General features: G+C 34.0%; 1 long non-coding RNA gene and 1 pseudogene across 1 annotated transcript in view; both read left to right on the top strand.

Moving 5' to 3' along the window:
* Positions 1–13,821, top strand: part of LOC128312805 (uncharacterized) — a 349,157-nt gene that overhangs the window by 177,788 nt on the left and 157,548 nt on the right. The gene's annotated exons all lie outside the window — the stretch shown is intronic.
* Positions 13,114–13,738, top strand: LOC106975517 (ATP synthase F(0) complex subunit C2, mitochondrial-like; annotated as a pseudogene).

Genomic DNA, 13,821 nt, shown 5'->3' with positions numbered 1-13,821 from the left:
AAGTGTCTCCTATGTGTGTTGAATGTGCTCTACTGTTGAGTCTTGGCCTCTTTTGTTCTTTAGTCCAGTTGTCTGCAGAGGCTCTCTTTACCTGTTGTGGTCAGTGTTGGGTGCCGAGCAGAGTGAGGTGCATTTTAACAAGGCATGCGGTGGTCTGCTTGTGGAATGAGATCTGCCCCCATTGCCACTGGGACTGAGGTCCTGTAAAACACAAAGGTCATGAAATGTGGTGTTGGTAGGTTTGTGCTGGTCTTCTGGGGAAGTGACCCCCACCCCTCCAGCGAGTGCTGGGACTAAGTTCAACTGTGACAGGAAAGGGTGCATCTGCTGAAGTGCATGTGGGGGGTGGCGAGGCTTGGTGAAGTGGGTTAGGTAAGGAGTGTCAGCACTGAGCCACTGAGTTTTAAAAACCCAGTCTTTAAGTTCTGTTGGTTGTGAGATCTCACAAAATTTGGCCCCTCTTGCTTTCAAAGGCAAATATTATGGGGATTTGCCCTTCCCATATATGGGCCCCAGGTGTGAAAGTCTGTTTTCCACCCTTCTCCACACCACTGGCTCCCTCCCCACTGAAAATGGCCCGCATCCCTTTCACTCTCAGACTACATCTTCACCCTTCCTACGTTCTTCAGTGTGGCTTCTCTACTCTTAGCTGTAGATTCTGTTTTGTCAGGGTTCCAGTTGCTTTCTGTGCTATTTATGCTGATGTAAATGTTACTTCGTTGTATCCATGGGACAAGGCAATCTTAGGGTCCTCCTACTCTGCTGTCTTCCAGTGTATGATCCTTTTAATGTGTTGTTGAATTTGGTTTCTTAATATTTTGTTTAGGGTTTTTGCGTATCTGTGATCATTAGGAATGTTGGTATTCCCCGCCTCCCCCCACTTTTAGGATCTCTTTGTCTGGTTTTGGTATCAAGATAATGCTGGCCTGTAAAAGTAGTTTGGAACTGTTCCTTTCTCTTCTGTTTTTTGGAAGAATTTGAGAAAGATTTGTATTTATTTTTTTGCTTAGTGTTTGGTGGAATTCACCAGTGAAGCTGGATGGTCCTGGACTTTTTTTTGTTGGGACTTTTGTTTGTTGGGACTTTGTTACTGATTCAGTCTCCTTATTAGCAGTTGGTCTGTTCAGGTTTCTATTGCATCATGTTTCAGTCTTAGAAGTCAGTATGTTTCAAGGAATTTCTCCATTTCTTCTAAGTTGCCCAATTTGTTAATTGTTCATAGTTGAGTTGCTCATAGTAATCTCTAATGATCTTTGTATTTTTGTGGTATCACTTGCAACATCTCCTCTCTCCTTTGTGATTTTATTGATTTGAGTCCTTTTTCCTTGGTGAGTCTATCTAAAGATTTGTTAACTTTTTTTAATCTTTTCAGAGAAGCAGCTCTTAGTTTCATTGCTCTTATCTATTGTCTTTTAGACTTTATTTCATCTATTTCTGCTTTAATCTTTATTTACCTTCTAACTTTGGGCTTTATTCTTCTTTTTCTAGTTCCTTGAGATGTACAGTTAGGTTGTTTATTTGAAACTTGTCTTGTTTCTTGAGGTAGACATTTAGACATCTATCACTATGAATTCTGCTACATAAGTATAGGTATTACACCTTTTTTTTTGATTTCCATTTGCATGGAATATATTCTTTTCCATCTCTTTCTTTTCAGACTATGTGTTTCTTTACATCTAAGGAGGGTCTTTTAAAGGCAACATGTAGATGGGTCTTATTTTATTTTATTTTTTTATTCATTCAGCTACTCTGTATTGGAGAATTTGGTCCATTTACATTTAAAGTAATTATCTTTTTAGGCTATTTATTTATTTATTTTGAAAGAGAAAGAAAGCATGTGCACATGGGGGAGGGGTAGAGAAACAAGGAGAGAGAGAATCCCAAGCAGGCTCCACACTTTCACTGTGGGCATGAACCCGACATGGGGCTCCATCTCAGGAACTATGAAATCATGATCTGAGCCAAAATCAAAAGTTGTTTGCTTAACTGACTGGGCCCCTCAGGCGCCTGCATTTAAAGTAACTATTGATATGTATGTACTTATTGGCTGTTTTGCTCATTGTTTCTGGCTATTCTTGCAGTTCTTCTCTGTTCCTTTTGTCTGTTTCTTTGTGGTTTGATACATTTAAAAAAAATAACATTTATTTATTACTGAGAGACAGAGAGAGACAGAGCATAAGGGAGGGGCAGAGAGAAGAAAAGGAGACACAGAATCCGAAGCAGGATCCAGTCTCTGAGCTGTCAGCACTGAGCCCCTAGCAGGGTTTGAATTCACAAACCTTGACATCATGACCTGAGTCGAAGTGGGGCAGTTAAGGGACTGAGCCACTCAGGCACCTCCATTTAAAGTAATTATTGATGGGGTGCGTGGGTGTCTCAGTCAGTTAAGTGTCTGACTTTGGCTGAGGTCGTGATATCAAGGTTCATCAGTTCGAGCTCCCCGTCAGGCTCTGTGCTGACAGCTCAGAGCCTGCAGCCTGTTTCAGATTCTGTCTCTGGCTCTCTGTGCCCATCTCCTGCTTGTGCTCTCTCTCTAAAATAAATAAACATTAAAATATTTTTAAAGTAGTTATTAATATGTATGTACTTATTGCCATTTTGCTAATTGTTTCTGGCTATTCTTGTAGTTCCTCTCTGTTTTTTTTGTCTCTTTCTTTTTTGCGGTTTGGTAACATTTTTAGTGGTACACTTACATTCCATTATCTTTCTTCTGTGTGTTCGCTATACGTTTTTGCTTTGTGGTTTCCATGAGGTTATTATATTTATTAATGTATATAATATATAATATAAATTAATATATAATATATGTGTGCTACGTATATTATATATAAATACATATATATGTGTGTTATATTTGTGTATACATATGTACACATATATATGTTTATATACATAACATACAAAATGTAATCTATTTTAAGTTGATAGCAAATTTTGATCCCATCAAATCTCAACATTTTAATTTTCCCCTTCATTTTTATGTTGTTAATGTCACATTTTATATCCTTTTATTTCGCTTTTCCATTAAATGATTACTATATTCATGGTTATTTTAGTACTTGTATCTTTTAACTTTTATTCTTGATTTATAAATGATTCGTCTACTATATTAACTATATAATTACCTTTCTAGTGAGATTTATTCTTTAATATGTATTCTTGTTATCTTTAGCATCCTTTCTTTATATTTATAACAAACTTTGTTTATATTTATAACAAGCCAGTTAAGAGTAAATGGTTGAAGAGAAAAACAAATTTCCTAAAGACCATATGCTTGGACTACTTTAAATATCTGTACTGAAACTAGTCAAAAAACCGTGATTGTAGGAAATTTCACAATGAAATATGATAAACATATTTCTTGCTATTCAATTGATGGTTTGATTGGATTATGCCATAGGAAATTTGAATCTTACACTTGTAAATTATGAAGATATAACTGAAAAGAGACAACAACTGAACCAGATACCTTCCATTAAAGCAAATATTGAAGTAGATTGAACACAACTATTAGTGAACAGAATTTCAAACAAATTAAGATCTGGAAATGTTAAGCAATATTATTTTTTTTAATTTCAAGTTTGTTATTTCCTTAATCTATAATTCCTTAAAATTTTAGTTACATACCATCAATTAGCCACATAGATCCATAGTTACATAGCTCAAAGATGCTATTATTCTCTGTTATAATACCTTTTTTATTTCCTTTACATATTTATATATGTGTTCTAGATCATATTTTTAAATTGTAGCTATACAATTTTTAAGGACAGGGATTATGTTTATCATGTGAATACCTAACATAATGCTTGATATTTTTTAGCTATTCAAATACTATTTGTGTGAATAAATTAAGCTATCTATTTTTTATTCTGCATATCACTTGTGTATTCTCTATCCTGTTGTGGCAGGGTGCAGGACTTCTATTGTTGCAGGATTTATAGTCAAAATATAAATTTTTACAGCAGTAAGTTTGGTTTTCTTTCTTCACATAAACTAACAAAGAAATAAACATAATAATAAAACTTCCTTAGCTATATACCCAGCAGGCATCTGACTAAAGACTTAAAAAACTGTAGATATTGAATATTAATCATATACCATTTAGTATACTATTTCAGTTTTCCACTCTGCCAAGTATTAGTTTAAAGGTGAATTATTGAAACTAAAACCAACTATAATATTGCAGTTATTTTGGTACCTTAAATGCCAAATGCCTATAGGTGACTTCCTTATAAAGGATGGATGTAATCTCACTACAGCATTGGCTAAATGAAATTAGTATCCTTCCTACCTTTAATAAGCATAATGTCTACATTTTATTATGCCTTTAATAAGCATAATGCCTATATTTTATTATGCTATATCTAACAACCATTCTTTCTTAAGTGTTTATTCTTATTTTCAGAAAATTAAATGAAGAAGTGACTCAGTAGGTTGTATTTAAAATGTGAATGTTAGGGGCGCCTGGGTGGCGCAGTCGGTTAAGCGTCCGACTTCAGCCAGGTCACGATCTCGCGGTCCGAGTTCGAGCCCTGTGTCGGGCTCTGGGCTGATGGCTCGGAGCCTGGAGCCTGTTTCCGATTCTGTGTCTCCCTCTCTCTCTGCCCCTCCCCGTTCATGCTCTGTCTCTTGCTGTCCCAAAAATAAATAAACGTTGAAAAAAAAAATTTAAAAAAAAATGTGAATGTTATATAGAAATTATCTTTTTCACATAAAAGAGTGCTTTCTAAAACTAAAGATGTTTTCTTAGGAAACTTTTTGGAAAAAGCAACAGTTTTTATGGTAAAATTTAGTCAATGTAGGAGTCTTATATTTTTGTATGTGTACATAATTAAAATTGTGTTTTTTTTTCCAGTTTAAATAATGTGGTCAGTTTAGAAAAACCTGATAATCACTTCCATATTTTTTTGTGTCTTAAACCTTTAACAAATTGATATGCTTCAGTATCTCAACTATAAATTCAGTCTGGTTTTTGGGATTTGGATAATGTGATATACTTTTTGCATAGTATGATCCTAAATATTAATAAAGAGGAATCAAATTCGTTTTCAAGGCCATCGTTTGGTAAATACAATAGCTATCAATTAAGTCCTTGTCTGACAACTTTAGAATCAGAGACTGCACAGATAAACCAATCAGAACTGATTTATTTGGCACTAAAAATCTATGTAAAATTTTGATTTATGTTGTTTTTAATAATCCTATTTCCTCTAAATTTGCTTTTTAATGCAATGCTTTTTATAGCAGTTTCTGTAACTATTACAGTTATATATGTTGTATCATCATCTCTGTTTCACTGATAGGCTAAAAATCAGTGTTTTATTCAAGGGATTTACTTAGATTTTATACAGTGGTTTACTGAAAGACATGAGAAGATTCTTGATTATAACGTATCAACTTACTTCTTATCTTCTAATGTTTTCCTATTAAACACATTTTGAAAGAATTTTAAGAAACTAACTCAACTAGATTTTGGTGGTACACACAACTGGTATATGCGATGGCAATATTGTTGTAACACTTGATTTGGGAGCACATGTATGAGACAAAGTTAAATAGATCAAATTTGATCTTGTAGCAGAAGAGGAAAGACAAAGAACTTGAAGTTTTTTAGTGACATTCTTGGAAATACACTCTCTGATCCTGAGAGCATTTTGCCAGACGACTGAACTAAGAATCCAGCATGCTGGTTATTGCCAATACGTTGTACCAAATGAGTATGAAAAGACATTATCAAAATAAATAGAGCGTCTCCAAATTACTTGTCCCAGAAATTATGACGTCAAAGCCATATAGAGAACCTGATGGGTAAAACCCATGTGAACCTTTCCAAAATGACGTGATAGAGGATCCTATAAGTAACTCTAAAGCTTTATTGTCAAGTCCCTCCTTCCTTGTTCCAGACTCCTCCTCATACTCTTGAGCTACCACAATTGGCCTACTCCCTTTTAAGATAAGATTAGACATCACCTTTTTCAGGCAATATTTCCAGACCTACAGAATGTTTGGTTGCAATTTGAGGTACCCTGGCCATCAGTTTCTTCTAGCATGTTGTTTTTTTACATTTATAATTTATTTCCTTGATAGTAGTAGAAAATATAATTCATTTTCTAGGCTATGGTAGGCATTCAATACATGTTCCTTAAAGGAATGAATAACTAAATAAGTGAATTAAAGGAAAAAAATAGTTAAGTGATAATGAGTCATTTTACTGAGTCAATATTTGGGGAATACCTATGTCAACTAGTCCAGAATTAAGATATGATTCAGTGGCTTCAGATTCCAAGTGAGAAAGTAACTCAGAAGCTTCTGGAGACGCTTAAAAGTAAACCCTTGATATTATAGTTACAAATGTTTCAAATCAGAAATAAATGGGAGGAGTATCTAAAGGAAACCCACATGGCATACAGTGCTTAGGAATTCTTACTTAAAAATAACTTGGATGAATGACTTTTTTAAATCATAGTTATTCCTGAAGAAAAATATCCAGTTTTGAATTCATGTCATCAAATGATCCTGATGTGACCATAAAAGTAGATTAGAGTTTTGCAGCAAAAATCTTTGGAATTCACTTAGGGAATTGATTTGACTACCCTAAAGGAATAAAAAAAACCCCAAAACTGACAAAAGAAAACTGGAAGTTAAGCATAGAGATAAGTAAATCCAGGGAGATTTTTGTAAAGAGAATTAATATATTGATAACTAAAATTGTTTCCTCAGGATTAAGGTCAATTTTGGACATAATTTTCTCAGAGAAAACTATGTTTCAAACAGCCCAAGTATCTGACAGTGACGTTGATTTCGTGAGAGTAATTACAGTATTCCTAACTGTAATATAATGTATTTATTTGTTTCTTTTTAATTTTCATACACATATATAAACATATACATACATACATATATACTCATGTATTTTTTTTCTTATGAACTCACAGTACTGGACTTATGTTTACCTTTTTTTTTAATTGAATAAAACTTTTAAATTAGTATCAACATAGCATTGTGAAAGGGAAAAGGGAAAGGTTCAAACTGATGATCTTTCTCCTAGAATTAGGATTAATGTCTAAGGTTTTCTCTAAAGCAAATGAAATCATTGTTTCCATGCTACTTATAACCTGGTATGCCAAAGAAAGCTACCAAGAAACACCACGTTGTCCTAAAATTTTACTGGAAAGCTACTTTAATAAGTACATATATTAAATATGTATTTAGTTCAATCATGGAGGGAGTCTAGGGTTCATATTTATTGTGATGTTTTCTTTAATATAATTAAAATTTATAAACTGTCACTTTTAGTGCATTTTGAATGCAGTGTGCTTTAGCTGTTAGGCCTTTGTTTTCCTCTAAGAACACTAAACATTGAGAAAATGGCTTTGTTCTTAAAAATGATATACTATTCAGTTATAAAATTTAATTCTTGAATTATATTTTTAGATCTCTTTTCTAAATAGAAGAATATGTCACCATCAATTATCTATGATAAGACATATTCACTAAATGAATGGAAAAACACCCAACTAGGTTAGCTAAAGTTATGTAATAAAAATAAAGCACCAAACAAGAAATATATTAGAAAATAAATATACCGCATTTAGAAAATGGATCTATGATCAAGTGCTAAAAGCAGTCATTTTAATTTTTGCAAAGAAAATAAACTTGAGTTTAGATAGTTGAGACTGTATTTATCCTACAATTTACTTTATGATGTAAAATCATTTGAGGATGATTCATGACAGGATCCATGATTCATAGTAAAATTACAAGTTTGAGATTTGGCTTATCTCTACTTAAACTCTTCCATACCAATAGCTCACATTTATTTAGCACTTACACATTGTCATATGCTATGCTGGGCTTGTTACACACATAATATGTAAGAGGTAGGCATTGTTATCCCAATTTCTTAGGGAAAAAAAAATGATCAGAGAAATTGGTTACCTTTCCCAATGTAAAATGTTTAATAAATGGCATGTCTGGAATTTAAATGCAGAAATTTTTGGCCTTAAACTTAAGGTCATTTTTTTCTCTACCAAACTGCCTATCTGGATAGTTGGATCATATCTTACTCTTTTCTTTCCCAACTCTTTTTCTACTAAAGCAATATAAAAATATACTACTTTTTTGAAAATCTCATGATTTTCATGCCTTACTCTCTTTATCCATTTTTTCTTTTTTTAGTTTATGTTCCTTCTTAGGAACATCTAAGGAACTTCCTTCCTTTGGTTCTTTCTACTTTTAAATACATGACAAACTTCTATTTTCCTGAAACAGTATCCTCATATCATAGATTCTCAGTAAATCCCTTCTTGACTACCACCAATTTTCTCAAAAGGGACATTTGCTTTCTATTTAACCTCTGGGCTTCTATGTTTTCTGTACCTTTTATGTGTGTGATATATATATATATATATATATATATATATATATATATATATATAGTCATCTAATAACATGCTAGCTTCCTCAGAGATTACATGTACTATACTTGTATTTGGATTCACAGTGCCTAGAACATTGTCTAGTATGTAATAGGTGCTGAACAAGTATCATACTGAAGTAAAGGCCTTCATTTAGGGTTTTGTTTTTATTTATTTATTTGTTCATAATCCTGTTGATAAGGGAAAGAGCCCAAATATGTGTAAGAGGAGAATATCACTGTTTTTGACTTTAGATGATTGGAATTATAAATTAAAATTTTAAAGTTGGAATACTTCCTAAAAGGATACTAAACTTGAAGTCAGATGACCTAAATAATTGGTTTCTCATATATAAGCATTGGGAACTTGGGCACTTTATTTCTCTCTAAGCTGTAATTATTTAATCTATAAAATATGACTTCTACAACTCCTTTTTAAATCATATGGTTATTTTGGAGAATCAAATGAAAATAGAATAATGGATATGAATATACTTACAGAGTGCAAACCATTATATATGACATTCTTATTATTACTTTAGGGAAAGAAAGTGAGTGACCTAAGAAAGATTAGCAAGGGGCGCCTGGGTGGCTCAGTCGGTTAAGCAGCCGACTTTGGCTCAGGTCATGATCTCGCTGTCTGTGAGTTCGAGCCCCGCATCGGGCTCTGTGCTGACAGCTCAGAGCCTGGAGCCTGTTTCAGATTCTGTGTCTCCCTCTCTCTGACCCTCCCCTGTTCATGCTCTGTCTCTCCCTGTCTCAAAAATAAATAAAACGTTTAAAAAAATTAGCAAAATTTAGTGGGAATACCACTCAGTAGTTTAGTATAATTAGGTGCCATGGACTATCTTAACTGAATTCTTTGGAAGTCTTCAAAGATTCAGTCGTGAAAATTGTCAGTTAACTGTATTTAACCTGATATTTAGTTGTTAGTGGAATACCACAGACTGAATTTAGCCCTCATCTGTTTAGGAATCACATCTGAAATTAAAATGAGATGTAAAAATCATGAATATTATTTTTCCTTTATTTCCAAAACTGACCACCAAAAGGTAATGAGGTTTTGTAGAGAGAAAAAAATAAATAAATAAAAAGGAAAGAAAGCAAGAAAGCAAGAAAGCAAGCAAGCAAGAAAGAATGAAAGAAAGAAAATATAGTTAGAATAATTTAGGGTCATCCCACACTATATTCTCCTTTGATGATTCAGAATATCCACTTTCAAATTAAATATTAATTCCCTTTCAAAATTTAACAATTTTCGGAAATTGAGTTTCATTTTAAGCAACCCCAACACAAGTTACTATGTTACAAAAAGCAGTTTGGGAAAAATCTGTCCTAGAAATTTTTAGCAAATAAATAAGAAGGTAACAGAGGAGAGGCCCACAATTTGAAGATCAGGAGTAACTGAGAATTTATCTCCAGGTAGATTCAAATTAAGAAGGATGAATAGTGAGATCTTAGAATTATCCATTATTCCACTGTGGTTGCTTCAATTTTTAGTAGTAGTAATGAAAGTAGCAAAGTGATCTGTCAATCATGTATATTCAGCAGAGTCATCTCAAGGTCTAGGTAAGCCAATAGCTATACATTTTGTAAATATACTCATCTTTTTATTACTGCTTTACTCGTGGATGAAAACAAACTGTATGCTGGGATATAACGGTAGTTCAAGGGGTAAGAGAGAGCACATTATTGCACAGCTAGTATATAATGATAGGTACCCTTAGGGAGTAATTGTTACATTTTAATCCAGAAGTAAGCAAAGACTATCTAAATAGCTCTTTAAAAGAAGAATTAATTCATAATTAAAAAATGATGGAGTTCTTAACTGTCATGTTATAAGAAAACCCATGAGCAAGCTCTATTCTAAGTAGACTTTAAAAAAAAGAAAAGTAGTTGATATTAAAACAAGACAATTCATTACATTTCACAAGGGAACTTGCAGTATACAGATGTAGGCCAAAACATAAGGGCCTTTAGGTCAAATGTGAAATTATTTTAAATTAATTCTTGGCATTAAACTAAAATGACTTTTGAATAGTAATTATCTTTTACTTTCATTAGCAATGGTTCTTGAACTTTAATTTCTAAAGTGCGATACAGCAAGGTTCTTAGTATGCATTTATAGTAAATGCAGGCTCTCTTCCAGCATTTTAAATCTCTTAACAGGTCTTTCCTTTTCTGGAGAATTTCACTAGATGAATGTTAATATTACTCTTGGTTATGGAAAGGAATATATTAAAATTTCTTTGCCTATTAATGTCTTTTTAAGAGAAGTTTAATATTTAGGTAAAGTATTCAGATTCTATGCCTACACTAACATTAGAAGCTTAAAAAGTTACTAGACAAGGTAACATAACATTGTGTACTTTTGCAAAATACAGTTTGAGGAATAATGTACACTTCCATTTTGAGAAGTTCATTATTTATAATCATTTTTGTAAGTAAAAATAGTGAACAATATTTTGATTTAGACTTTTATATAATTTTCTAAAGGAATTGAAAACTTTCTGAAGGATGAAAGAAAATAGCTGGGAAAAGATGAGAGGAAAGAAGAGAATAAAAATTATTTTTAAATTATACTGATTTTAATATTTGAGGAGAATTCTATAAGGAATGATTAAAGAAGTGTCATCTTGCAAAGGTTGATGATCAGTAAACATAAATAAGAGTTGATGAAGAACATGTTATGTTCATATGTAGTAATATGACGCAATGTCATTCTTTAAAATATTGTGACTAATAGTCACACCTGGGTGGCTCAGACGGTTGAATGTCCCGACTCTTGGTTTCAGCTCAGGTCAAGATCTCACAGTTTGTGGGTTCAAGCCCCACATTGGGCTCTGAGCAGATGGCATGGAGACTGCTTGGGATTTTCTCTCTCTCCCTCTCTCCCTCTCTCTGCCCCTCCCATCTCTCTGTTCACGCTCTCTCTCCCTCTCTCAAAATAAATAAATAAATTTTTAAAAATTAATAACATGTTATGACTTATGAAAGTAACATACACATTCACGTGCAAATAGTCATTGGTGTCTGTTGTTTCCAAGCCCTTCCTTAGATTCTGTGAACACGTGTTGTAAACAAATAACAATAGCAACAACAACAAACCAGCAAATGAAACCCTTGCTCTCATGGAACTTACATTCTAAGGAGAGGGCTAACTGACAAATAATTCAATATGTAAAATGAGAAAATGAAAAAAGATAAAGAAGGAACCAGGGAGTGCTTGGGGTGAAGGGTGTTACCATTTAGAAAGGGTAACAATGGAGGCCCTAATGGGAAAGAGAACATTTGAGAAAATAACTGAAAGAAGAGAGAGGGGAATCGGTACATCTATTGAGGAGAAGAGAGCTAGAAAGGATTCACAAAGGGGTACCTGGGTGGCTGTGGGTTAAGACCTCAATCTTGATTTCAGCTCAGGTCATAATCTTGCAGTTGGTGAGTTCAAGCCCCAATTTGGGCTCTCTGCACTGACAGCATGGAGCCTGCTTGGGATTCTCTGTCTCTCCTGCTCTCTTTGCCCCTCCCCTGACTTTCTAAATAAATAAACTTAAAAAATAAAAAAGGGCTCACATATCTTTGCCTTGATTTTAGTGATGCTCATAGTAAGGTCTCATATAAACCTTAGATCTAATGTGATTAAATGGTCATAACTATAAATGAAAATAATACTCTCAAAGGGTTTGTTCATAAACTGATGCCAGCTTATAGTAAAATGCATGTCAAAGTTTCTGACCTTCAGCCTGCACTCTATATTAGTTAATAGTTGGAAATCAAGACCTAGAAGGCCCACTTTTCATACTAATAGGCACATCAATAATGCTAAGGTTAGTTAGTCCTGCATGGATAAATTATACTTCTTTTCAAAATTGGACTTATAATAACAATAGTAAATTTGGCAAATATGAATATTAGATCTTGTGTTTGAGAAAAATAAACTTTGTAAATGTAAGATTATTGAGACATGGATAAACAAAAACTTTCCTTAAAATATTTGAAAACATTGACCACAGGCTTAACATGCTATTGAGTTTTGTCAGATTAAAAAATAGCTATATTAACTTAGGCCTTACTATATTGAGGAAAATAATTCAGATATTGTCTTTTACAAGTGTTTATTATGTCATAAAATGTATTCAGTGTAAAAATAATATTTTAAGGGATCACTAAAATATTGATGTTAATCTAGAAAGGAATAATAACTCTAGAAGATTTAAAGCTTTAAATGTAGTTTCTGAGAAACACTTAACACAGGTAATAGCTGTTATTACAAATTTCAGAAAAGTGTAAATTTCCTCCATGGTTGTCTTAGGCTGGTCAAGAAAGGTATTTATGCCATTCACCTCTGGACATTGCTTTTAATCAATGAACTCAGGCATGCTGGACAAGCCAAGTAGCTAAAGGGTTGTAAAAGTTTATTTCTGTAAACAAGGCATTGTTTTTGGAAAAAGATGTGAATGTGAGAAAAAACATAGATTAGCAAGCAAGGATTTGAGGTGATAATTCAAAGAAAATCAATAGGTAAATCTGAGTGAAAAATTATATAAGAACACCTTGGAGACTATATTTAACTTTTAAAGCAAAGATTTCAAAAAAAAATGCATGCATTTATTTGAGAAATTATTATAGACCTTAAGGAATGGTATCTGGTCAAGCAATGAGTAGCAAACTGAAAAAAGAAAAAGAAAAATTCCTTGCAGACATTGAAGTTAGTACTAATGTGTTGAGGGGGCCACATGAAAAGAAACTACAAGCAGTCTATAAGTGTCGAGACTGGTCCCTCACTAATGGCCAGGAAGAAAAGGGAGACCTCTTACAATCACAGGAAATGAGTTGTCTTCTCTGCACTGGGAACAGTGCTCCTGCCACAGCCCCTCATCCCCTGAAAATGTATGCCTGTGCAAAGTTCTCCACCACCTTCTTGGTCAAGAGCACCTCTCAGCTGTTGAGCCAATCACTATCTGCTGTAGTAGTGCTAAAACCACTGGAGACCCTGACAGATGAGAGCCTTAGCAGCTTGGCAGCCATGTGTCCCCTGACCTCACTTACTCCTAGCCACATATTGAGAACCAGTGCCATTTCATGGGGCAGTGACACAGCAGCCAAGTTCATTGGGGCTGGGGGAGCCATGGTAGGGGTGGCTGCCTCTGAGGCTGGAATTGGGACTGTGTTTGGGAGCCTCATCATGGGTTAGGCCAGGAGCCCCTTTTTGAAGCAGGAGCTCTTCTCCTAGACTGTGCCATTCTAGGCTTTTCTGTCTCAGAGGCGATGGGGTTTTTTTGCCTGATGGTGGCCTTTGTCATCCTCTTCTCCATATGACAGAGCTGTCTTCACCTGCCATGGGTCTTTCTCCCAGGTCTCATATGCTTTGTATGTTCCTTTTCCTACACCTCCCTACACGG

Source organism: Acinonyx jubatus, chromosome F2 (assembly GCF_027475565.1).
Source record: "Acinonyx jubatus isolate Ajub_Pintada_27869175 chromosome F2, VMU_Ajub_asm_v1.0, whole genome shotgun sequence".
Classification (NCBI taxonomy): Eukaryota; Metazoa; Chordata; class Mammalia; order Carnivora; family Felidae; genus Acinonyx; species Acinonyx jubatus.
The sequence above is the reverse complement of the archived record's forward strand: the minus strand, read 5'-3'. Positions and strand labels throughout refer to the sequence as shown.